The 21,605-nt window shown below is 44.7% G+C and overlaps 1 protein-coding gene across 2 annotated transcripts in view; it reads left to right on the top strand.

The window, feature by feature from the left end:
* LOC146863773 (uncharacterized) overlaps positions 1-21,605 on the top strand; it is a 58,019-nt gene that overhangs the window by 3,850 nt on the left and 32,564 nt on the right. The window contains exons 2-3 of one of the 2 annotated variants that reach the window (XM_085627963.1): positions 19,453-19,518; positions 19,697-19,742. The exons of the other annotated variant lie outside the window; for it this stretch is intronic. The gene's annotated coding sequence lies outside the window, so the exon portion shown is untranslated. The remainder of the gene's footprint in view (positions 1-19,452; positions 19,519-19,696; positions 19,743-21,605) is intronic. 2 annotated transcript variants of the gene reach the window in all.

The following is a 21,605-nucleotide window of genomic DNA, read 5'->3' as shown; positions in this document are numbered from 1 at the left end:
ATTTTGCTGTATTTTGGCTCATTTCTGTGACCTCTCCAGGGGAATCCACAAACCCTGAGTACCTTCAGAATCCGCATGATGTTGGAAGAAAAGGACGCAAATTTAGCGTGGATACCTTATGTGGTCAAAACGTTACAGGGGCCTCAGCGCGCACTACCCCAAATAGCCAAAAAAGGGCGTGGCACAGGAGGGGAAAAGGCCTGGAAGCAAAGGGGTTAAAAAAGCAACATGTGCATGTGATGTAAACTTCCTAATTCCTATATAAAGTGCGGTGATGCCCTTGGGCCAAGTTTGTGCTTTATAAAACTGCAAAAAAAATAATGAAGTGCACGTCTTCACCCCCATGGTTAACACACACTGTTCCTACATCCACAGCTGGCTGTGTAATGTACAGCGCGTAGATATGTAGCCTATTAACAAATACTATATTCCGTCCTTTGTCGAGTGACCCAAAGACTAAAGATCCTTGAAAATCTTGGTTTGTATTGACCCGCCAGCCCAAAAAACAGTTTCTTTACCGCATGTCATTTCTGGATCAAGATAGCACATCAAGAAAAATAAGATTTATGGCCCTTTGGGTGTGCCCAGCAAATCTAGAAATGTTCAAAATGGGCTGTATTCACACAAAATGTGTTGTGTCGATACACTTGAGCTTCTGGTGCCACAGATCTCCCGTGGACATACCTAGGGAGCAGATTCCTGGCACCCCTCATCATTGACAGATGTTGTGACATCTGCGCCAGGTAAACATCTTGTTACACTCTGGTAGGCCCACTTCAGGAAGGGGGAGATGTGCCACTTCTGCATTGCACCCCTTTGCTCACACAGGCCGCACCCTCAGGAGCTCATGACTATCTTAAGTGTAGAGGAGTAAGGGGGTGTAGTGGTGACCGCCTACGGACTCCCTGAAGTCACCTTGCAGCACTGCCCTACATCAAAGTGAAGGGGCGCAAATGCATTGTATTTATCCAATATGACGCATTCCTGTCCTTTCCCCCGCGCTGGTGTCATTTCAGCAGCCTAGAGCCAAAGCAGGTACCCTTGCACCATGGTGCAAGGGTACCTGTGTTGTAGGCAGCAATTGTTTTTGTGCAGAAAGGACCACCTTCCTCTACAACAACAATCCTGGCAGGCTTTTTCCTCTTTCTATGTGTACTGCAGAATGCAGCACACACGAAAAGAGGAAAAAAGTAGGAGAAATGAAGTTATTTCTCCTCATTGTTCCTCCACTAGGGAGGAGTAAGCATTTGGCACAACTTCAGGTTTACATGGTTTTGTAAATCTGGGGAAGCATCAATACCCATTGGTGTTGCGTCGGAAAACCTACCATGATGCTCATGGAGCGCCTCCCTAGCGCAGAATAAGACAACGCAGAGATTTGCGCTGCCTTACCATACTCCACATCTATGAGGCCATTCAAAGCCACAAAATCTGGCTTAGCTTGACCTCATAAATATGATTTTGTAGTTTCCAAAAAACTGGCACTACGATGGTGCAAGGAGCTCATAAATATGCCCGTAGATTTTTAGCATAAAAACACCACTAACAAAACAGAACAAATGTTCTTGAGAGGTTGGGGTGGAAGGTAGGTAGGGGAAACACAGAATATTTAGGGAGGAGGGGAGAAATATAAAAGGGAGAGAACACAGAGGCAAGAAAGGGAAATACAGAGTGCAAGATGTGGGAGGGAAGCACAACAAGCATTTTCATAGACCATGGGCCCGATTCACAGAACTAACTTAAGACAAAATCCTAAACTTACTACCATTTTGGTATTCACAGAAGGCACTTACTCATTTTGGTATTCACAGAAGGCACTTACTCATTTCGGTATTCACAGAAGTTAGGAGTCCTAACTTTAGGACTCCTAAATGCCTTCTGTGAATACCGAAAGTCTTAAATTTAGGATTTTTCTCAGTTTAGTAGTAGTATAGTTAGGACTCATAACTTTACAACTACTAAACTGAGAAAAATCCTAATTTTAAGGCTTTCGGTATTCACAGAAGGCATTCAGGAGTCCTAAAGTTAGGAGTCCTAAATTTAGGACTACTAAATTGAGAAAAATCCTAATTTTAAGACTTTCGGTATTCACAGAAGGCATTTAGGAGTCCTAAAGTTAGGAGTCCTAACTATACTACTACTAAACTGAGAAAAATCCAAATTTTAAGACTTTCGGTATTCACAGAAGGCATTTAGGAGTCCTAAAGTTAGGAGTGCTAAATTTAGGACTACTAAATTGAGAAAAATCCTAATTTTAAGACTTTCGGTATTCACAGAAGGCATTTAGGAGTCCTAAAGTTAGGAGTCCTAACTATACTACTACTAAACTGAGAAAAATCCTAATTTTAAGACTTTCGGTATTCACAGAAGGCATTTAGGAGTCCTAAAGTTAGGATTCCTAACTTCTGTGAATACTGAAATGAGTAAGTGCCTTCTGTGAATACCAAAATGAGTAAGTGCCTTCTGTGAATACCAAAATGGTAGTAAGTTTAGGATTTTGTCTTAAGTTAGTTCTGTGAATCGGGCCCAATATGTCTCACCTTTGGGACCTTATAAGTGTTTAGCCATTCAGCACATTATCCTGGGTGCTGTGCCACCAGGGATTGAAGAGCTATAAAATTACTACATACTGGGACTTGCAGATTGATGCAGGAATGCATGCTTGCCCCAGGAAACATTTATGTACACATTTCCAGCCTTTTTAATGCATAGACAGAAAGGCAAGTGCCTTGATGCAAGTCAACAACACTATAACATTCTGGCCCTCATTACGATGTCGGGCGAACTTGCGTCTGCCTTATACCATTTTGGTGAGGGAACCGCCTGACCATCGTTCGGCGGTTCCACATACTGAATGAGGATGCTACCGCGCTTGGTACACACGTGCATTTTACATTGGGAGCTTGTGCAGTGTTCCGAAACCGCCCGCAGCACAAGCTCCCATCGTAAAATTAAAGTTTTTGCGCCTCCCCGCCAGTGTGGCAGGCTGCTCACGATGAGGCGCCTGCCATACGGTGCAGGAATGTGAAGGGGGGCAGCCCAGGTCCCCAACCCGAGGGCCAGGGGAGAAGGGGGCCCTGTGAGGAGCCCTCAAAGTCGCTCTCTGACAGCCTTTCCATGTTAGAAAGGCCAACATGGGAAGGCTGTCAGAAACAAACATCATAATCCCGACAGCGGAAATGCCGTCCTCAAGGGATAAGGAGCGGCTTACGACTGGAGCCCATCAGAACTCAGTCGGTTCCCCCAGCCGGTTAACACTCCGACCGCCGACATAATAATTCAGCGGTCGGAATGTAAACTTACCATGTCTGTTGGTAAGCGTCCGACAGGCGGGCAGAGGCTTACCGACAGACATCGTAATTAGTCCCTCTTTGTGCAACTGCATTACTACAGTATTGAACAGCCTATGAAAATAAGGCTTTTTAGTGTACAGACAGAAATATAAGTGCCTCGAGGCAAGTCAACAGCTCTATAATATTGTGTGTGTGACAGAATCACGACAGTATTGAACGATCTATGAAAAAAAACAGTGAAATACTTTCTAATGGCGGAGATGCCACATCCCTCCTCCCCAAGACCTGTATTCACCAGGCATCTTTCTCCAGAGTTTTCCATTCAAAACACTGCTCGTACCATCCGTTTACCAGCAGGCCCCTGACTCTGCCCTCTGTCCCAGCCCCTGGGTAATGGGTCACTGGACATAGCAACAACAACAAAATGCTTCCATTTGTTAGGTAGAAGGGCAATAATGAATAAACAGGGAAGGCATGGGCATCACTTAATCTCCATGCACCCAAAAACAAAAAAAATGAATCTGACCTTGTGTAATGTAACTAGAGCTCATTTACAGAGCTCGAAAACCTTTTGGCCACTCAGTTGGTATTATTTAAACAAGGGTCAGAGACAATGCGACAGGAGTTGCCCAATCCTTGCCCTTAACTGTGCTGCAAGGTTGGGCTGCTGAAGGTCCGGTGACCGAGGCTCGCTAAAGGAAAAGCAGCGAAGCGGGGGCAGTTTGGGGGAAATCATTGCACTTTGAAGTCAGCGAAAATATAAGAGGCGATTTTGAAAACTGCATCTCAAGCATCTATTTCTTCTGTGTATTTGAACGGTACAGGGAGAATAAGTGATGAGCGACCCAAGCTGAACCACTGAAGACGGGGCAAACAGTGACACGAGCAGGGATCAAAGAAAAAATAATCTCCCGAATGACCACATAAGCAAAAATACGCAATTTTAACAGTAATTGGGCAGTTTTCTGTGAGAGGAAAAGTCAATAACCCCAGCCCTGCCGCAAAAGTACAGTCTTTGCCACTAGATACCAGGGATTTAAAAAATATATATAATTAGGGGTGGGGACTGCCCAATATAGGCATGGCAATGTCCCCCGCTGCAAAGGTAGTCTTTCTGCCCCCCCCTGGGAGCATATGGGGGCAGTAACCCCCAATCTGCCCCCGAGGGGGCAGAAAGCCCACTAAATACTAGGGATTTTTTTAAAAATATATAATTTGGGGTAGGGGCTGCCCAAAATGGGCATGCCAATGCTCCCACCCCTGCCGCAAAAGTACAGTCTTTTTGCCCACCCTGGGGGGCAGATCCAGACAGTAGCTCCCAATCTGCCCCCCCAGGGGGACAGAAAGCCCATTAGACACCAGTTTAGTTTCCCCAATGTATTTAGGGGTGGAGGTTGCCCAAGATGAGCATGCCAATGCCTCCAACCCTCCCCCCACTCAATTTCAGTCTTTCTGCCCCTCGGGGGACAGAAAACACCCTAGATGCCAGGGATCAGTCTTGGTTTTGCTTTGTTGAGCCCGGAGTTGGCAGGCTATGCCCAGACGTGGGTCCCTTGCTCCCTTTGCCACTGGATTCAAGCTAGCCTGGCTGATGACGGCTGTTAGCCAGAAACCGGTCTCAGGATGCTTGTTTCTGGTCCAGGGAAGACATGACTTGGCAGTTCGGGCTGGACTGTTCCCATGAGGCACAGGGTCAAAACTGATTTGCATATGGCCATGTCTGAACTTGGGTGGCGGAGTGAGCTAAAGAATGATGATGGATTAAACCCAGATCAGTTGACTGGGGGTGAGTGTTTGCAATGTTCAACACTCCGTCCATCATCCCCTTTGGTTTTGCTTTGTTCGCCCTGAGTTGGCAGGGTATGCTCAGACGTGGGTCCCTTGCTCACTTTGCCATTGGATTCAAGCTAACCTGACTGATGACGGCTGTTAGCCGGAAACCGGTCCCAGGATGCTTGTTTCCGGTCCAGGGAAGACATGGCTTGGCAGTTGGGGCTGGATTGCTCCCATGAGGCACAGGGTCAAGACTGATTTGCATATGGCCATGTCTGAACTTGGGTGGCAGAGTGAGCTAAAGAATGATGGTGGATTAAACCCAAATCAGTTGACTGGGGGTGAGTGTTTGCAATGTTCAACACTCTGTCCATCATCCCCTTTGGTTTTGCTTTGTTCGCCATAAGTTTCGTACCACCCAGCGTTCCCCCAGGTCTCCTGATGAAATGGTACCTCACTTGTGTGGTTAGGCATAGTGGCTGCAACGGGAAATGGCCCAAATCGTACTGTGGAGACTTCAAAATTACCTATAACATAACTACCTGGTTTTGTGAGGGTCACCTGATTTTTTGGCCCCGGGCTCACCGCCATCAAGGGAAACCTACCAAACCCACACATTTCTGAAAACTAGACACCCTGGGGAGTCAAATGAGGTATGGCTTGTGTGGATCTCCAACGTTTCCCTACCCAGAATCCCTTGCAAACCTCAAATTTAGCTGAATAAAAAAATCACATTTTCCACATATTTGTGGGTGGAATCACCATGCTGGCACAAATGCCCTACTCCATAGCGTTCTCCCTAGTGTTACCTAGTGAGTAAAAGGATACCTCACTTGTGTGGGTCTTCAATGCAGAATTGGCAAAAAATGTATTTTTAAAAACCTTTAGCGCTTAGCATTCTCTGTGCTATTATTCCCTATGTATTGGGCTGTTCCCAGTCACAGGCCCTTGCCCCACCCACACAAGTGAGGTATCATTTAACTCAGGACACTGAGGGGACACTGTGTGTAGGACATTTGTGCTGGCACAGTGATTCCTCCCAAAAATATGTGGAAAATATGTTTTTTCAGGTAAATTTCAGGTTTGCAGGCATTTCTGGGTAGGGAAACGTCGGGGCATCCACTCAAGTCATACCTCGCTGGACTCCCCTGGGTATCTAGTTTTCAGAAATGTGTGGGTTTGATAGTTTTCCAAGATGTCCACCGAGCCTAGGGCCAAAATCCCAGGTGACCCCCCCCTTGCAAATCCAGGTTGTTTTGTGATAGGTCATTTTGCTGTCTCCTCAATACATTTGGGCGCTTGCCTGTCACGGGTACTTGACCCACCCACACGTGTGAGGTATAATTTTTATAGGGAAACCTGGGGAAACATTGGGTGGTAGGAAATTTGTGGGTCCACGCAGATTCCAGAACTTTCTCACACAGACATTTGAGAAAAAGGTGATTTGTTTCAGCTAAATTATAGGTTTGCAGGGGATTATGGGTAGGGAAATGTTGGGGGACACACACAAGCCATACCTTGATGGACTCCCCTGGGTGTCTAGTTTTCAGAAATGTCTGGGTTTGGTAGGATTTCCTAGATGGTAGCTGCCCCCCGGGGCCAAACATTCATGGGACTCCCCTTGAAAAACCAGGTTGTTTTGTGATAGGTAATATTGATGTTGCCTCAATAGGTTTTGTGCAGATAAAAATGTGTAAATGTGCAGATATTTATATAGCGCAAATCACCAGGCTTTTGCCTGTCGCGTGTACTTGACCCACACACACAAGTGAGATACCATTTTTGGGGAATGCGGGGTGGGTTGAATTTTGTGGATCCACACAGATTCCATAACCTTCCCGCACAGAAATGTAAGGAAAATGTTTTTTTTTTTTTACACATTTTGAGGTTTGCAAGGGATTCTGGGTAACAGAACCTGGTGAGAGCCAGACATGTCACCCCATCCTAGATTTCCCTGGGTGTCTAGTTTTAAAAAATGTATAGGTTTGCTTGGTTTCCCTAGGAGCTGGCTAAGTGAGGGTTCAAAATCCACAGCTAGGCACTTTGCAAAAAAAGGGTCAGTTTTCACTTTGAAAATGTGGTGTGTCCACATTGCATTTTGGGCCGTTTCCTGTTGTGGCCACTAGGCTTGCCCACAGAAGTGAGGTACTATTTTTCTTGGAAGACTTTGGGGAATGGGGGGGTTGGTGGAATTTTGTGGATCCACGCAGATTCCAGAACTTTGCACCACAGAAATGTGAGGAAAATGTTTTTTTTGTCCAATTTTTAGGTTTGCAAAGGATTCTGGGTAATAGAACGTGGTGTGAGCCAGTCAAGTTACAACATCCTCGATTCCCCTGGGTGTCTAGATTTTAAAAATGTATAGGTTTGCTTGGTTTCCCTAGGAACTGGCTAAGTGAGAGTTCGAAATCCACAGCTAGGCACTTTGCAAAAAAAGGGTCAGTTTTCACTTTGAAAATGTGGGGTGTCCACATTGCATTTTGGGCCATTTCCTGTCACGGGTACTAGGCCTAGCCACAGAAATTGAGGTACCATTGTTCTCAGAAGGCTTTGGGGAACGCAGAGTGGGTGGAATTTTGTGGATCCACGCAGATTCCAGAACTTTCCACCACAGAAATGTGAGGAAAATGTTTTTTTTGCGACCAATTGTAAGGTTTGCAAGGGATTCTTGGTAACAGGTCCTGATAAGAGCCAGTCAATTCACCTCATCCTGGATTCCCCTGGGTGTCTAGTTTTATAGGTTTGCGAGGTTTCCCTAGATGCCGGCAGAGCTAGGGTTCAAAATCTACATGTAGGGACTTTGCAAAAAAAGGGTCCGTTTTCACTGTGAAAATGTGGTGTGTCCACGCTGCGTTTTGGGCTGTTTCCTGTTGCGAGCACTAGGCCTATGCACACAAGTGAGGTACCATTTTTCTTGTAAGCCTTTGGGGAACGTAGGGTGGGTAGAATTTGGTGGATCTACTCAGATTCCAGAACTTTCCACTACAGAAATGTGAGGAAAATGGGTTTTTTTAACACATTTTAAGGTTTGCAAGGAATTCTGGGTAATATAACCTGGTGAGAGCTAGTCAAGTCACCCCATCCTAGATTTCCCTGGGTGTCTAGTTTTTAAAAATGTATAGGTTTGCTAGGTTTCCCTAGGTAACGGCAGAACTAGGGTTCAAAATCTACAGCTAGGGTCAGTTTTCACTAAAAATAAAGTGTGTCTACGGATGTATGATGTTACAACGCATGCTGTTACAATGCATGCTGTTACAACAAAAGTTTTACAACGCGAGTGCATTGACAACGCAGGACATTATAACGCAAGTCTTTACATCGACTTGCACTAGATGGCGGGATAACATTAAAAAAGTGTAATTTACTATTCCAACTCCAGTCCACGTAACAGTAGGGAAGGTGTTGGGATAGTAAACTACACTATTTTTAATGTTAGCACGCCATCTAGTGCAAGTCGATGTAAAGACATGCGTTGTAATGTCCTGCGTTGTCAATGCACTCGCGTTGTAACAAGTTTTGTTGTAATGGTAGTGCGTTGTAAAAGTTGCATTGTAAAGGTTGTTCCCCGTGTCTACAATGCGTTTTGAGCAGTTTCCTGTCGCGGGCACTAGGCCTACCCACACAAGTGAGGCACCATGTTTATCAGGAGACTTAGGGTAACACAGAATTGTAGAGCAACTGTTATTACCTATTGACTTTCAATGCATTTCTGCCTTCCAAATGAAAGACAATGTGTTAAAAAGAAGTCATTTTGAAAAATGACATAATTCTCATGCTAGTATGGGTACTCACAATTTTGGAAATGTGTAAATATCTACTGTTTTTAAACTCTATATTTTGTTCCAATTTCAGAAATACATAGGTGTTTTTCATACCGATTTTTCCATGTATATATTTTCCCAAATAATTTGCTATATACCCTGTACATAATAAAAAACCATTGCAAGACACTGCTCAGTTATTGGCTCTGGGTTCGTCAGGTTCTTGGTGGACCTACAAGTCCTATATATCCCCACAACCAGAAACGTCCAGCGGATGTAACGGTATGTTGTTTTGAAATAGCTGTCATATTAAGAAGAAGAAGTTACAGGTGAAAACGTTGACACAAATGGCTGTTTTTTTAAACTAATGTTCAATTTTTCCCATATTCAACTGTTAGTTTCTATAAAGAAACCTTGAAGGATATACACAAATCACTCCTTGCTGAATTCAGACTTTTGTCTACATTCCTAAAATGTATAGCTTTCTAGTATCTATTATTGCTTTCATACCCATTTCTACCATTAACTAGAATGAGGTTGAAAGCACAAAAAATAGCAAAAATGGGCTATGTCCCAGAAAAATGCCAAAACTGTGTAAAAGATATTGGTTTTCTGACATAAGTCTGCTTGTCCCTGAAATCTTGGAAAATTGTGATTCCAGCACCACAACCCCTTTATTGATACCATTTGCAGAGAAAAAAACAGATGTTTTCATCTGTAGCCCTTTTTCCCCATTTTTCAAGGAAAAACTAAAATTTTGCTAGATTTTGGCTAATTTCTGGATCCCCCTCAGGGGGAATCTACAAACCCTGGGAACCTTTAGAATCAGCACGGGGGGGGGGGGAAAGGCCTAGTCGCAAAGGGGTTAAGTACTCCTGCACCTACACCCAGAGCTGCCCTATAAGAAAGTCCCAAACTCTGGCCTCGAGGAGTCACATGTGTTTTTTGTCCTGTTATGTATACAAAAAAATTATCCGGCTGTCCCTCTCTTCGCTGCGCCAGGTTTTCAGGCCGCAAAATTAAACCTCTCCCTGTGTGAAGTCATCTACCTTGGCTGCAAGCATGATGAAACTTCCTGCCAGCCTCAGTAGGGATTACCATTGTCGCCAGGTGAAATGACTGATTCCAGCCAGCATGAGGTAATCACGGAGGGAGCAGAGCTCATAACCCAAGACTGCACCGTAGGTCTGTCATGATAAAAATGCATACAGTAAACCCCGACATTCCCACAGAGTCTCTGAAATCAAAGCACCAGCTACGACGTTACCACACACAAGGTCACTTGCAGGAGCACTGCACCAGAAAGGGGAAGGGAATGCACAACACAAGATACAAGCAGGTTTCCTTTTTTGTGCCTACATATTTAGTTCATATAAAATGCAGAAAAAGTGTTACATGCTTAAAGAAAAGAGGATATTGGTCTCAAAAGACAATGATATATCGGCATTATTTACAGTCAGCAAAATGGCGTTGTGAGTGAAGGCTCGCCACTGTCATCTGCGGTTATACAAAGCTCATGAGTTAGAAATCCAGGGAGACCAACTCCACATTCCATGCTGCCCAGGTCGTTAAACAGTATAATTAAAGAGGGCAATAGCATCTGTTATTTAGAGCGTATGCAAATGGCAGAAATATGGCATGTACCATAAAAACCAGCACTGGGGCAGCGTCATAGTGTTGTTTATTTTTGGGTGGAAGAGCGGGACAGGAAAGCAAGGACGAGGGGGGGGATGATGGGCAAGCAAGAATAGAGGTATGGGGGAGGACACAGCAACATGGAGAAGTGATCGGTGGGAGGAGAAAGCAGCAACACATGTAACACAAGAGCGGCTAGCTTCTGCTGTCAGCACTACTACCGCAGATTCTTGTGCTCCAAGCACATTGTGCCTTCGGACACCACAAACACCTCCACAAAACTAAACTTCTAGAGGGCGGGGATTCTACAACCTTCACGAGATCTTGTAAGATGGATAACACCACAGGCATATTTACAAGCCCCTTTTGCCACCACAGCGTCACTTTTCTCCACATTGTGGTGGTGATAGATGCTTTGCAATATTCACAGGGCAGCGTTAAGCCGCTAACTTGGCTGAACAACGCCTTGTGAATAAGGCACCCTTTCACACTAGTGTGAAAGGGGTGGGTAATGAGTTTTGTGGTGGGCGTTCCACTGCAACACCCATTGATTTTGACGCATCTCCATATTTACAAGGGTGGCGTAAATATAGGGCATCACCAAAATTAAGACCAGGGAAAACCTGGTCTTACCCTGGCACAGTGGGGAGAAATGTTTAATTTGTCATGGTTTTTGCTGTTTGTATGTGTCTGGAGTGTGCAGCACACATTGAAACAGCAAAACGCCATTGATTGTTTATGTGCTGGAAGAGATAGTTATAGTTACAACCTAGTTTCCATAGGAAATCTCAAAAATTCTATTTTGAATAACCAAAGTGAGAAGGACAAGAACCATGGGCGCCAAAATTTGGTCTCCAATATCAGAGTGGATCTCATAAACTTGGGTGGGTTTGCAAGGATCTATAAGGAGATACCTAGCTGGGATCGATGAAATTCTTAAGCTGCGGGTAGGTTGGCTACCTCTTGTCTGAGTTGCACGCCACATCCATGTTTATTTAGCCGATGAATGATTCGTTTCTTCACTAACTGGTGTGCGCTAACTTCTTTCAATTTTGTTAAAAGTCTAGAGTGCCAGTTATTGAGGGTGGGAGGATCAGAACTAATCCACTCATTGGTGATACAAGCCCGTACCACCGCCATAATAATGAATAGAAGAGCAGTTGTAGCTTCTGATCTTACATTGGCCGCCCTATCAGAACCTACACCAATGATTACTAACTCTCCCGTAATTGTCATGGGGGATCCAAATATTATGTTTAAGAAATTCTCAATTTCTTGAAAGCACTCCCCCAGTCTAGGACAAAAGAAAAACATATGGGATGAATCCGCTGCAAATAATCCACAACAATTACATTTGTACCCTGCTGTTACGCCCCATCGTGCCACCTTACTAGGAGTGTATTATAAATCATAAAGGGCCATATAATGCTGACTACATAATCTTCCAGTCATTAACACTCGGTTAGCAAGCTCAAGGGATTTACTATTAATCTCCTCAACACCCAGTTTATTTTCCCATTTTGTTTTACATAAATCCAAATCATCCGGAAATACTTCAACTAACTGTTGATAAAATTGACCTATTGATGCTTTCTTCGTCATTTTTTCGATTAGGGAGATTTTAATAATAATTGTCCTGTACCTACCCCCAACCTAACAAGAAAACTTTGAATTTGAAGATATTTAAAAAAGTCTTGCTTGCCTGGGCCATATTTCTCCTGTAAATCTAAGAATACTAAGAGATATCCTTTATCAAACTAATCCCCTAAACAACGTATTCCTTTTAGGCCCCATCTAATTGTAACTAGATCCCGAAAAATGATGGTCAGTGTCCCAGAAGCTGAAAAAGGGGTATAAGCATTCAAATTTAAGATCCGTAACTTTTGTTTAATTTGCTTCCAAACCATACATGCCGCATTGAGTATCGTAAACTTAGTTTTTTTTTATAGTAGCTAGGTTCTAATGTCTTCACTAAACAGCCGTTCATCTCTTCTCCCAAACCAAATTCGTAAATTGATGGTCTATGAAAAAAGGAAATCTCGGCTTTAGTCCCAACAACTAAAGGCCCATATATTCCATCATAGCTGCCCAATAATATATTACAAACTGTGGAATGCCCCAGCCCCCCCGATGTCTAGGTAGATCCATTTTCTTATATGCCCTTCTCTGTCGTCGATAGCCCCACAAAAATCTAGAACATATCCTCTCTAATTTAATAAAACACGACAAAGAAAACTCTAAAGGGATTGTTCTATACAAATATCAAAATTTTGGAAGAACCAACATTTTTAATACATTACATCTACCATGGAGGGATAGGTGAAGATGATCTAACCTTTCCAGGGTTGAATTCACCTTCTCCATCACAGGGAAAATGTTCAAATCAGGGATCTTATCCACCACAGATGTAATTTTCACTCCCAAATATGTTGCTTCAGGAATAATTGACATATCTGCCGGGTGGTCCTTATCTGAATATAGCACCTGAGTTTTTTCTATATTCAGTTTATATCCAGAAAAAGAGCCAAACTGAGCAGCTAGTGACTTCATTGCAGGAAGGGCGGTAACGATATCGCTAGAGACTACAACTATGTCATCAGCATATGCTAATGCTCTATACTCAATATTGCGAAAACTAACTGGTTTAATACCTATATGCTGATTTAATTTGTTCAAAAATAAATCAATATATAATGCAAATAAAAGAGGGGAGCATGGGCACCCCTGCCTTGTGCCCCTGCTGATATTAAATAAGTCAGATTCTAGACCGGAGATGCGTATAGTGGCAACCAGACATATGTAAAGTGTCTTAACTGCTTGTATAAACTGAGAACAGAAACCTTTCCATCGCAAGACCTCCCACATATATTGCCAAGAGAGCCTGTTGAACGCCTTCTCGTCGTCCAACAGGATCACCCCCAATACAGATTCAGTTGCCTGAGCCCAATCCAGGAGAGCTATCACCCGTCTCACATGATCAGCAGTATCCCTACCTGGGATAAACCCATGCTGAACGTTGGATACTAGAGGAGTGATGACTGCCCCTAGACGCTGAGCAATGACTTTTGAGAAGATCTTGCTATCTGAGTTGATCAATGAGATTGGTCTGTATGAGGATGGATACAATGCAGGTTTGTCCTTTTTTTTAAGAAACAATAATGGTGGTTTTTCGCCATGAATCTGGTGCTATTCCACGTTGAGCAGCGAGGAATAATGTCATAAGTTCCGGTCTTAAAACCTGACGAAATGTTTTATAAAATTTTAACGGGATACCATCCGGACCTACAGCTTTGCCCATGGCTAGCGACAGCATTGCTCCATCCACTTCCTCCCAAGTTATGTCTGCTGCTAATTCCACATTTTGGTGTTGTTAAACTTTATTAATTTCAATATCAGAACTGAATTCAATCATGTTTCTCTTCTGTATCTACTATTTCATTCTCTGTATATAAGTTCACATAAAATTTAGGAAAAACATTCAAAACTTTGCCCAGAGATTCATGTATCTGATTGAGATGGTCCTGTATCCTATAGATTCTATTACTTATTCCCCTTTGCTGTAATCTCTTCGCTAAGATCCTACCAGAGTCTTCCCCCGCTTCATAAATTTGAGCCTTATACATAGCCAATGTAGTTGCAATTTTCGTGGCAAAATGCTGATGGATTTTCATTTTTAATATTGCAATGGCCTTTAGAGTTTTATCCACGTTTTGTTCACGGATTACTTCACCCATAAGTTCTATTTCTATAGCCTTAGCTGCTTCATCCCATCCTTGATGTCTGCCACAATTTTACTTTGTTTAACAATAGAGAAGCTTAGTGTTTCCCCCCGCACCCCGGCCTTGAATGTATCCCAAACAATAGAATCTGAAGCAGTTCCTCGATTAATTTTAAAGAATTCAGTAATCCAATCACACATGTGTCTACAGTATTCAGGATCCTATAAAAGTTTGCCTTCAAAAGTCCACGCCTTTGGTTGGGACCTAGCACTGATATTGAGTTCTAATACAACTGGATTATGGTCTGAAATCATCCTCGGTATAATCTCTACCTTGGCACCTGTTGCTTTTTCTGCTGAGATAAAGAAATAATCTAAGCGCACATGCTTCCTATGAGGAGCCGAGTAGTAAGTGTTTCCTGGAACATTTCTCTTATGAGTGTACCATATATCGACCAGCCCAAACTCTTTAACTATGCCTTGAGTAGCTTTAAAAACTTTAGTTTTTTCCCCATATAGGGGCAATCGCTAGTAATATCAAAACCGCCCTCTTAGTGAAGATTGAAATCCCCACAGAGGATTAAGGGGGCTGGCCATGCCGCTAATTCAATACTTAAGTAATGCAGCACCTTCGGGTCATCCAGATTACAGCCATAAATAGAGCATATCGTCAATGAGCCATTAACAGTTAGTTCCACAATGACCCAGCGCCCCAAGACATCCTCCTTTACCCGATTTCGAGCACCCAGGCCATATCCCATCAAAATCGCTACCCCTCTTGAAGTGGAACTCTGTTTGGTACACCCAAGTATATCCATGATCAACTCATTCAGCCACTATCGATTATTCCACGCAATATGAGTTTCTTGCACACAAACCAGATCAAAACGCAACATCTGCAGAATTTGACCCATCACCCCCCCTTTCTTTTTATTGTTTAAACCACATATATTCCACGAACATATGGATAATTTACCCATATTATTATGCAGTTATATCAATCATACCTTGCCTTCCCTGCCGAAAGCCTGAGCTGCACTTCAAAAAACACAGAAAAGACATAGTGTCTCGCAAAAACACAAGTACCATAACCTTTATGCCAGGTGAACACCAGATGCCAAACAAGCCTTCCCCCGCCCCCCACCATCCTCGGCCCCCACCCTAGCCACCCCACAGCTACCCTACCCACCTTCCCTCCCCCTCCCAAATGAGGCATAAGGACTAAGTCCTCTGTGATGGGTAGTGAATTAATACCCCTCCCCCGGACCCCCCCCCAAAAAAAGAAAGTTAGACCAAAAACCAGGTAACCCCCCTGAATCCTTAAGAGAAATTTCCCTAGCAACCTAAGAGAACATTTATACAGTTATCTCTTAATTTCTTTCACATTGTACTCAAAAAATCCTTTGCTCTGTCTGATACAAAAATTTTTTTTTTTTCCTTACATAACATTTTTAGCTTGGCAGAATTGAGCAGAAAGACCTGCGCCCCTTTAGCCTGAAATAATGGAATCATCAGACGTTACTGCCATCTCTTTTGAACGGTGGCCTGGCAGCAATCCGGACGGACAAAAAAATCACAGCCCTTACCACCTCTCTTCCTGTCAGGCCTTGCCAAATCATATAATGGTTCCCGCAACAAAAAATTATTCAAACAAATAAATATCGCCCTAGGATTTTCATTTGGTGCCCCTGCTCTTCCTCGTTGATTAAATGGGAACCTGTGTGCCCTCGGAAGTTCTACTTCCCAGTTCCAGTGTTTGAATTCGGGAAAAGCTTCGGAAAACAGTTCACTAACAAACTGCTTAACATCTTTGCCCTCCTGTCCCTCTGGAATACCCAAAATACGTAAGTTATTCCTTCTGGAACGATACTCCAAGTCAATAAGCTTCCAATTGGTGTCTTCTCTTAGCGCTTGCAAAGATGCTATTGTAGCCTTCTGCTTTACTATTTCGTCTTCCATTGCAGAAATCCTTTCCTCTGCTTCCCCAATCCTTGTGGATATTTCTGTGCAAGTCTTTGCAACTCGGCGCACAGTATTTTGTAGTTTACGAACAGCACCCTGGGTCCGCAGACCCTCAGCCTTGGTCTCCTCCCTATTATTATTTGGTATATTGTGCTGAGGGTATTTTCGCTTTCTCCCCCTCCCGCTGCATCAGATGCCAGAGTTCTTACCCAAACCACCATTCTTCTTGAGGGGAGAATGAATAATTCCTCACTATTGATCCAGCTGTACCAGACTTCTCTTTTGACAAAGGGTTAATAGTGTCTTGCAATTTGCACACTGTCCCTGGATTAATGGATACCTCCGAATTTAACTCCTCATCATCGCGCTGATAGTTACTCACGTCGCTCTTATCATCTGCCCAGTCCACTCCCTCACTTTCCTTCTCAGAGGAGTCGGAGGGGTCCGACATTGAATAAAATGTCCCCCCTGAATATCTTTAATTGACTCTCCCTATTGATGTTTGATGCCGGAATGTTGGTTATCTATACTTTCATTCAAATTCTCCAAAATCAAACCTTCACGGTTGAGCAGAGGACCCTACCGCTTGTAAGGGATTCTGTACTTTAAGCAAATCCAGTGTCTCAGGCTCCTCCGGTAGCACTCCCAGCTCTTTTGTGTTGCCAGGTGCTGTATAACCAGCCATTCCTTCGTTTGTTAGCAATACATCAGTCCCAGGCAGCGCCAGTAAAGAATCTTTCTGTCCTGATACATCAACAGATACTTTGTTGCAAGCAACTGTCATTGTCACAGCCCCAGGGGATATACTTGTTTCAGTATCCACTTTAACCTTATATTTGCCCCAGTGCTTTTTAAAAATTCTCGGTTCTGTTTGTGGTTTTTGCACCAAGCCACCATCCCTCTGCACACAGCCAGGAGAAGAGCCGCTAGCTTCTTGGCGTGCTCTGGCATCCCCGCCTCGGCCAACCGACTTGATTCCTTGCTCAGCGGGAGATTCCAGGATTGCGGATGCAGCCTCAGACATTACTACTGCGGCACCCCGGGTCTTAGCGCCCTTGTTTACTGTCTTTGGAGCCATTGCGATTCCTGATGGCCGCACTGCGAGTTCGTCCAGCTAAAGCCTCCACTGAAGCAGATACCGCTGAAAGTTTGGGGTGGGACACCGCAATCTACTGCAACTGATGTATGCAGCGCTCGGCGAAGTCCAGAGAAAGTACAGCCACAGCATTACACGCTCGAGGCATCCATTTCCACGGGTAAGGAACGGAATGGGGGGTCTCGGAGGAGAGTCCACAAGCCACTCACTCAGCTGCCATTGCGACCGCCATCTTGCCTCCTTTATATTTTTTAAGGATGAATCTAAATTCTATTCATTATACAGTTAGTGGGAGGTTAACTGGGTGTTAATAACTACTCATTTTCAAGACCAGTCTCACTTTGACTTTTCATCTTGTAGTTCTGTTACCACAGAACCAAACCTGAAACTGACATTCATTAATTACCTCTACAAAAGCAGATTATAAACCACTTTATGTCTATGAATAGGAATTTCAATGCTATTTCTACAATGTGACTCTGAAAACGTTATGCAGCATTAACATCACAAATTGATCTACATATTAACCCCTTCGATGCTCATGACGGAACGGTTCCGTCATGAGCATCGGTTGGGCTGTGCTCATGACGGAACCGTTCCGTCATGAGGACAGCCCCCGGGGGAAGCGCTGGCGCTCCCCCCCTTGTCCCTCGATCTTGGCCCCCTTTACGGGGGTGGCAGCGGAAGAGCTTCCGCTGCCACCCCCGACCCCCCCCGAGCCCCCCCACGCTTTCTGATGACGTCAGCGCGCACAGCGCGCGCCGGCGTCATCAGGAAGCGTTGGACGCGCTGGAATCCATTTCTTCCAGCGCGTCCGAGGGGAGCAGAGGTAGGTGTTTGGCGTCTGGTGGGGGCCGCGGCGGTGAAATCTCTAGTATTGAGGCATCGGGGGAGAGGAAAGAGTATTTCCTCTCCCCCGATCTCTCAATACAGGGCATTCCTGCTCCACGATCGCGCACAGCGTCGCGATCGTGGAGTAGGGATGCCCCACTAGACACCAGGGATTTTGTATTTGGAGTTTGGGAAGCGACCCCTTAGGCAAGGGTCGCTTCCTTGGGGACGAAAATTTTGCAAAGTCTTTTCTGCCCCCCCTGGGGGCAGATCGGCCCGCTTTCTGCGCGTTTCTGCCCCCGGGGGGGGGGCAGAAAAGCCCACTAGTCACCAGGGATGCTGTTCCTACTATGTAGGAAGCGACCCCTTGGGCAAGGGTCGCTTCCTTGGGGGCAAATTTTGTTGAAGTCTTTTCTGCCCCCCCTGGGGGCAGATCGGTCCGCTTTCTGCGCGTTTCTGCCCCCGGGGGGGGCAGAAAAGCCCACTAGACACCAGGGATATTGGTTATGCTATGTAGGAAGCGACCCCTTAGGCAAGGGTCGCTTCCTTTGGGGGCCAAATAATTTGAAGACTTTTCTGCCCCCCCTGGGGGCAGATCGGTCTTCTTTCTGCCCGTTTCTCCCCCTAGGGGGGGCAGAAAAGCCCACTAGACACCAGGGATGTCTATTTCGTTATGTAGGAAGCGACCCCTTGGGCAAGGGTCGCTTCCTAGGGTGGTAAAGTGATTAGGAGACTTTTCTGCCCCCCCTGGGGGCAGATCGGTCGTCTTTCTGCCCGTTTCTGCCCCCAGGGGGGGCAGAAAAGCCCACTAGACACCAGGGATGTCTTTTTCTTTATGTAGGAAGCGACCCCTTGGGCAAGGGTCGCTTCCTTTGCGGCCTAATTTTTTAGAATACTTTTCTGCCCCCCCCTGGGGGCAGATTGGTCGTCTTTCTGTCCGTTTCTGCTCTTTGGGGGGGGGCAGAAAAGCCCACTAGACACCAGGGATATAAATATTATTGTAGGAAGCGACCCCTTGGGCAAGGGTCGCTTCCTTGGGCCCCTAAATGTTTTGAAGACTTTTCTGCCCCCTCTGTGGGCAGATCGGTTTTATTTTTTTGCCGTTTCTGCTCCCATTGGAGGCAGAAAAGCCCACTAGACACCAGGGAATTAGTTCAATTAGAAATAGAAGTGACCCCTCGCTTCCAGGGTGCAATTTGTTATATGTATTTGGGTCACCTGCCCCGGGACTGAATAGCCTTTTTTTTCCTGCTGTTTTCTGCCTGACCTGGCACACAAACCGATTGACCATTTGGGTAGTGACATGGCATGTTATAATGTTTATTGTTATATGTTTTGTGATTTCCAATTGTAATGTTTTTTTTGTTTACTTTTTTGTTCTAGGTGAAGGCTTTTCTTCTGTTCACGGTGACATTTTGGTTCTGGTGGTTTTGCTGTTTGTGTAGTTTGGTAAGAGACTGTTTTTTTGTACAATGCAAATGTGTTTGATTTCTCTGCCTGTTTTTTTTTGCAAATGGTGTAATAATAGCAGTATGTTTGGTTTTTGAGTTTCAAAAACTTTTTGCATTGGTGCATGATGTGTATTTTGTTGTCTTGTGAGTAATTTGTTTTTTTTTCTTCTTTCTAGTTTGATATCGTTGGTCTTTGCTGTGTCACTGCAGAGTTTGTTTCTGGTGAGTGTAGCTGTCTCTTTTGATTTTGGATTGTATAGTTTTTGAGTACATTGATCTTATTGATATAAGGTACACATTTCTTTACTTACTTGGTTTGCACATTGTTGGTTGTTGTTGACTTGTTTGTGCAGTCTTCCATCTTAGTAGGTATAATGGCTAGCCGCAGGATGACTGCTCAGCAGGTTGTTGGTTTGCTGTTTGAGTCTTCCTCTGATATTGGGTCAGAGACTGACTCTGCTTCTGAGGGAGAGGGGGCAGGGGACGATTCTGGCAGTGAGTTTTCTCTCCGTATGGGGTCATCGGATGATGAAGATACTCTTAGCGCGGATGAAGTGCCTGTGTTAGAGGAGGAGACTGATGTGCCGATAGTGCGGCAAGAGGCATCTGGGCTGCAGCCTGCGCCTGCAAGGCTTCCCGTTGGTGTAGTGCGGCAAGAGACATCTGGGCTGCAGGCTGGGACTGCAAGGCTTCCCGTTGGTGTAGTGCGGCAAGAGGCATCTGGGCTGCAGGCTGGGGCTGCAAGCCTTTCCGTTGGTGTAGTGCGGCAAGAGACATCTGGGCTGCAGGCTGGGGCTGCAAGTCTTCCCGTTGAAAGTGATGACCTCTGGGTGGCCCCTGGCATGGTGCAGCCGGAATTTCCTGAGTTTACTGGTGTTCCAGGGTCTAGAGTGAATACCGAGAACTTTTTGCCTGTAAATTTTTTTCAGTTGTTTATGGACGATGTGTTTTTGGCAGAGATTGTTGAGCAGACTAATTTGTATGCCGAACAGTTTTTGAGGGACAACAGTGCCAGTCTTAAGCCACACTCTAGAGCTACCCGGTGGACTCCCACAAATGTTGAAGAGATGAAGAAGTTCTTGGGTTTAACTTTTTTGATGGGCTTGCTAAGGAAGCCATCATTGGCTTCATATTGGTCTAGCAGTCCCTTGATGGCAACGTCTATTTTTCCGGCAGTCATGAGTCGTGACAGGTATTTGCTTCTGCTTCGGATGATGCACTTTGTAGATAATGGTTTAGCGTTGCCACGAGATCACCCTGATTGTGACCGTCTTTTTAAGATTAGGCCTGTCCTTGATCACTTTGTTGATCGATTTTCTGAGATTTATGCCCCTGGTAGAGAAATTGCAGTGGATGAGTCTTTGGTGTTGTTCAAGGGCCGCTTGGTTTTTAGGCAATACATTCCTAGTAAGAGGGCACGCTATGGAATAAAGCTGTATATGCTGTGTGACAGTAGGACTGGATATGTCTCTAATTTCAGGGTGTACACCGGTAAGGAATCTAGGTTTAACCTCCCTGGTTGTCCGTCCACTTTTGGAGTGACTGAGAAAATTGTTTGGGAACTTGGAAGAGGATTTTTTAACAAAGGCCACCATTTATATGTAGATAACTTCTACACTGGTGTACGGTTGTTCAGGGAATTGGCCAAAGTGGACACTTTTGCTTGTGGCACAGTCCGCTGTAACCGTAAAGGTTTTCCGAAAGAACTTGTTTGTCAAAAGCTTGTGCGGGGACAGTGCAGTGCGTTGCGTTGCCAGGAGCTTCTTGCTGTGAAGTTTACAGACAGGAGAGATGTCTACATGCTGACTTCCATCCATGATGAAAGCACTGCACCTGTGACTGTTTGGGGTCAGGTCGCTGAAGCGCGCAAACCTGTATGTGTTTTAGACTATAATAGGTACATGGGTGGTGTTGACAGAGTAGATCAGAGGTTGGAACCTTACACTGCTCTTCGTAAGGCTTACATTTGGTACAAGAAGTTGGCTATCCATCTTTTCCACTTGGCAATGTTTAATGCTTTTGTTGTGTTCCAGGATTCTTGCCCTGAGTCAACGATGACTTTTGTTAAGTTTCAGGAGTCTGTAA

Source organism: Triturus cristatus, chromosome 2_1 (assembly GCF_964204655.1).
Source record: "Triturus cristatus chromosome 2_1, aTriCri1.1, whole genome shotgun sequence".
NCBI lineage: Eukaryota > Metazoa > Chordata > Amphibia > Caudata > Salamandridae > Triturus > Triturus cristatus.
Note: the sequence above shows the minus strand (reverse complement) of the source record. Positions and strands in the feature narration are given on the sequence as shown.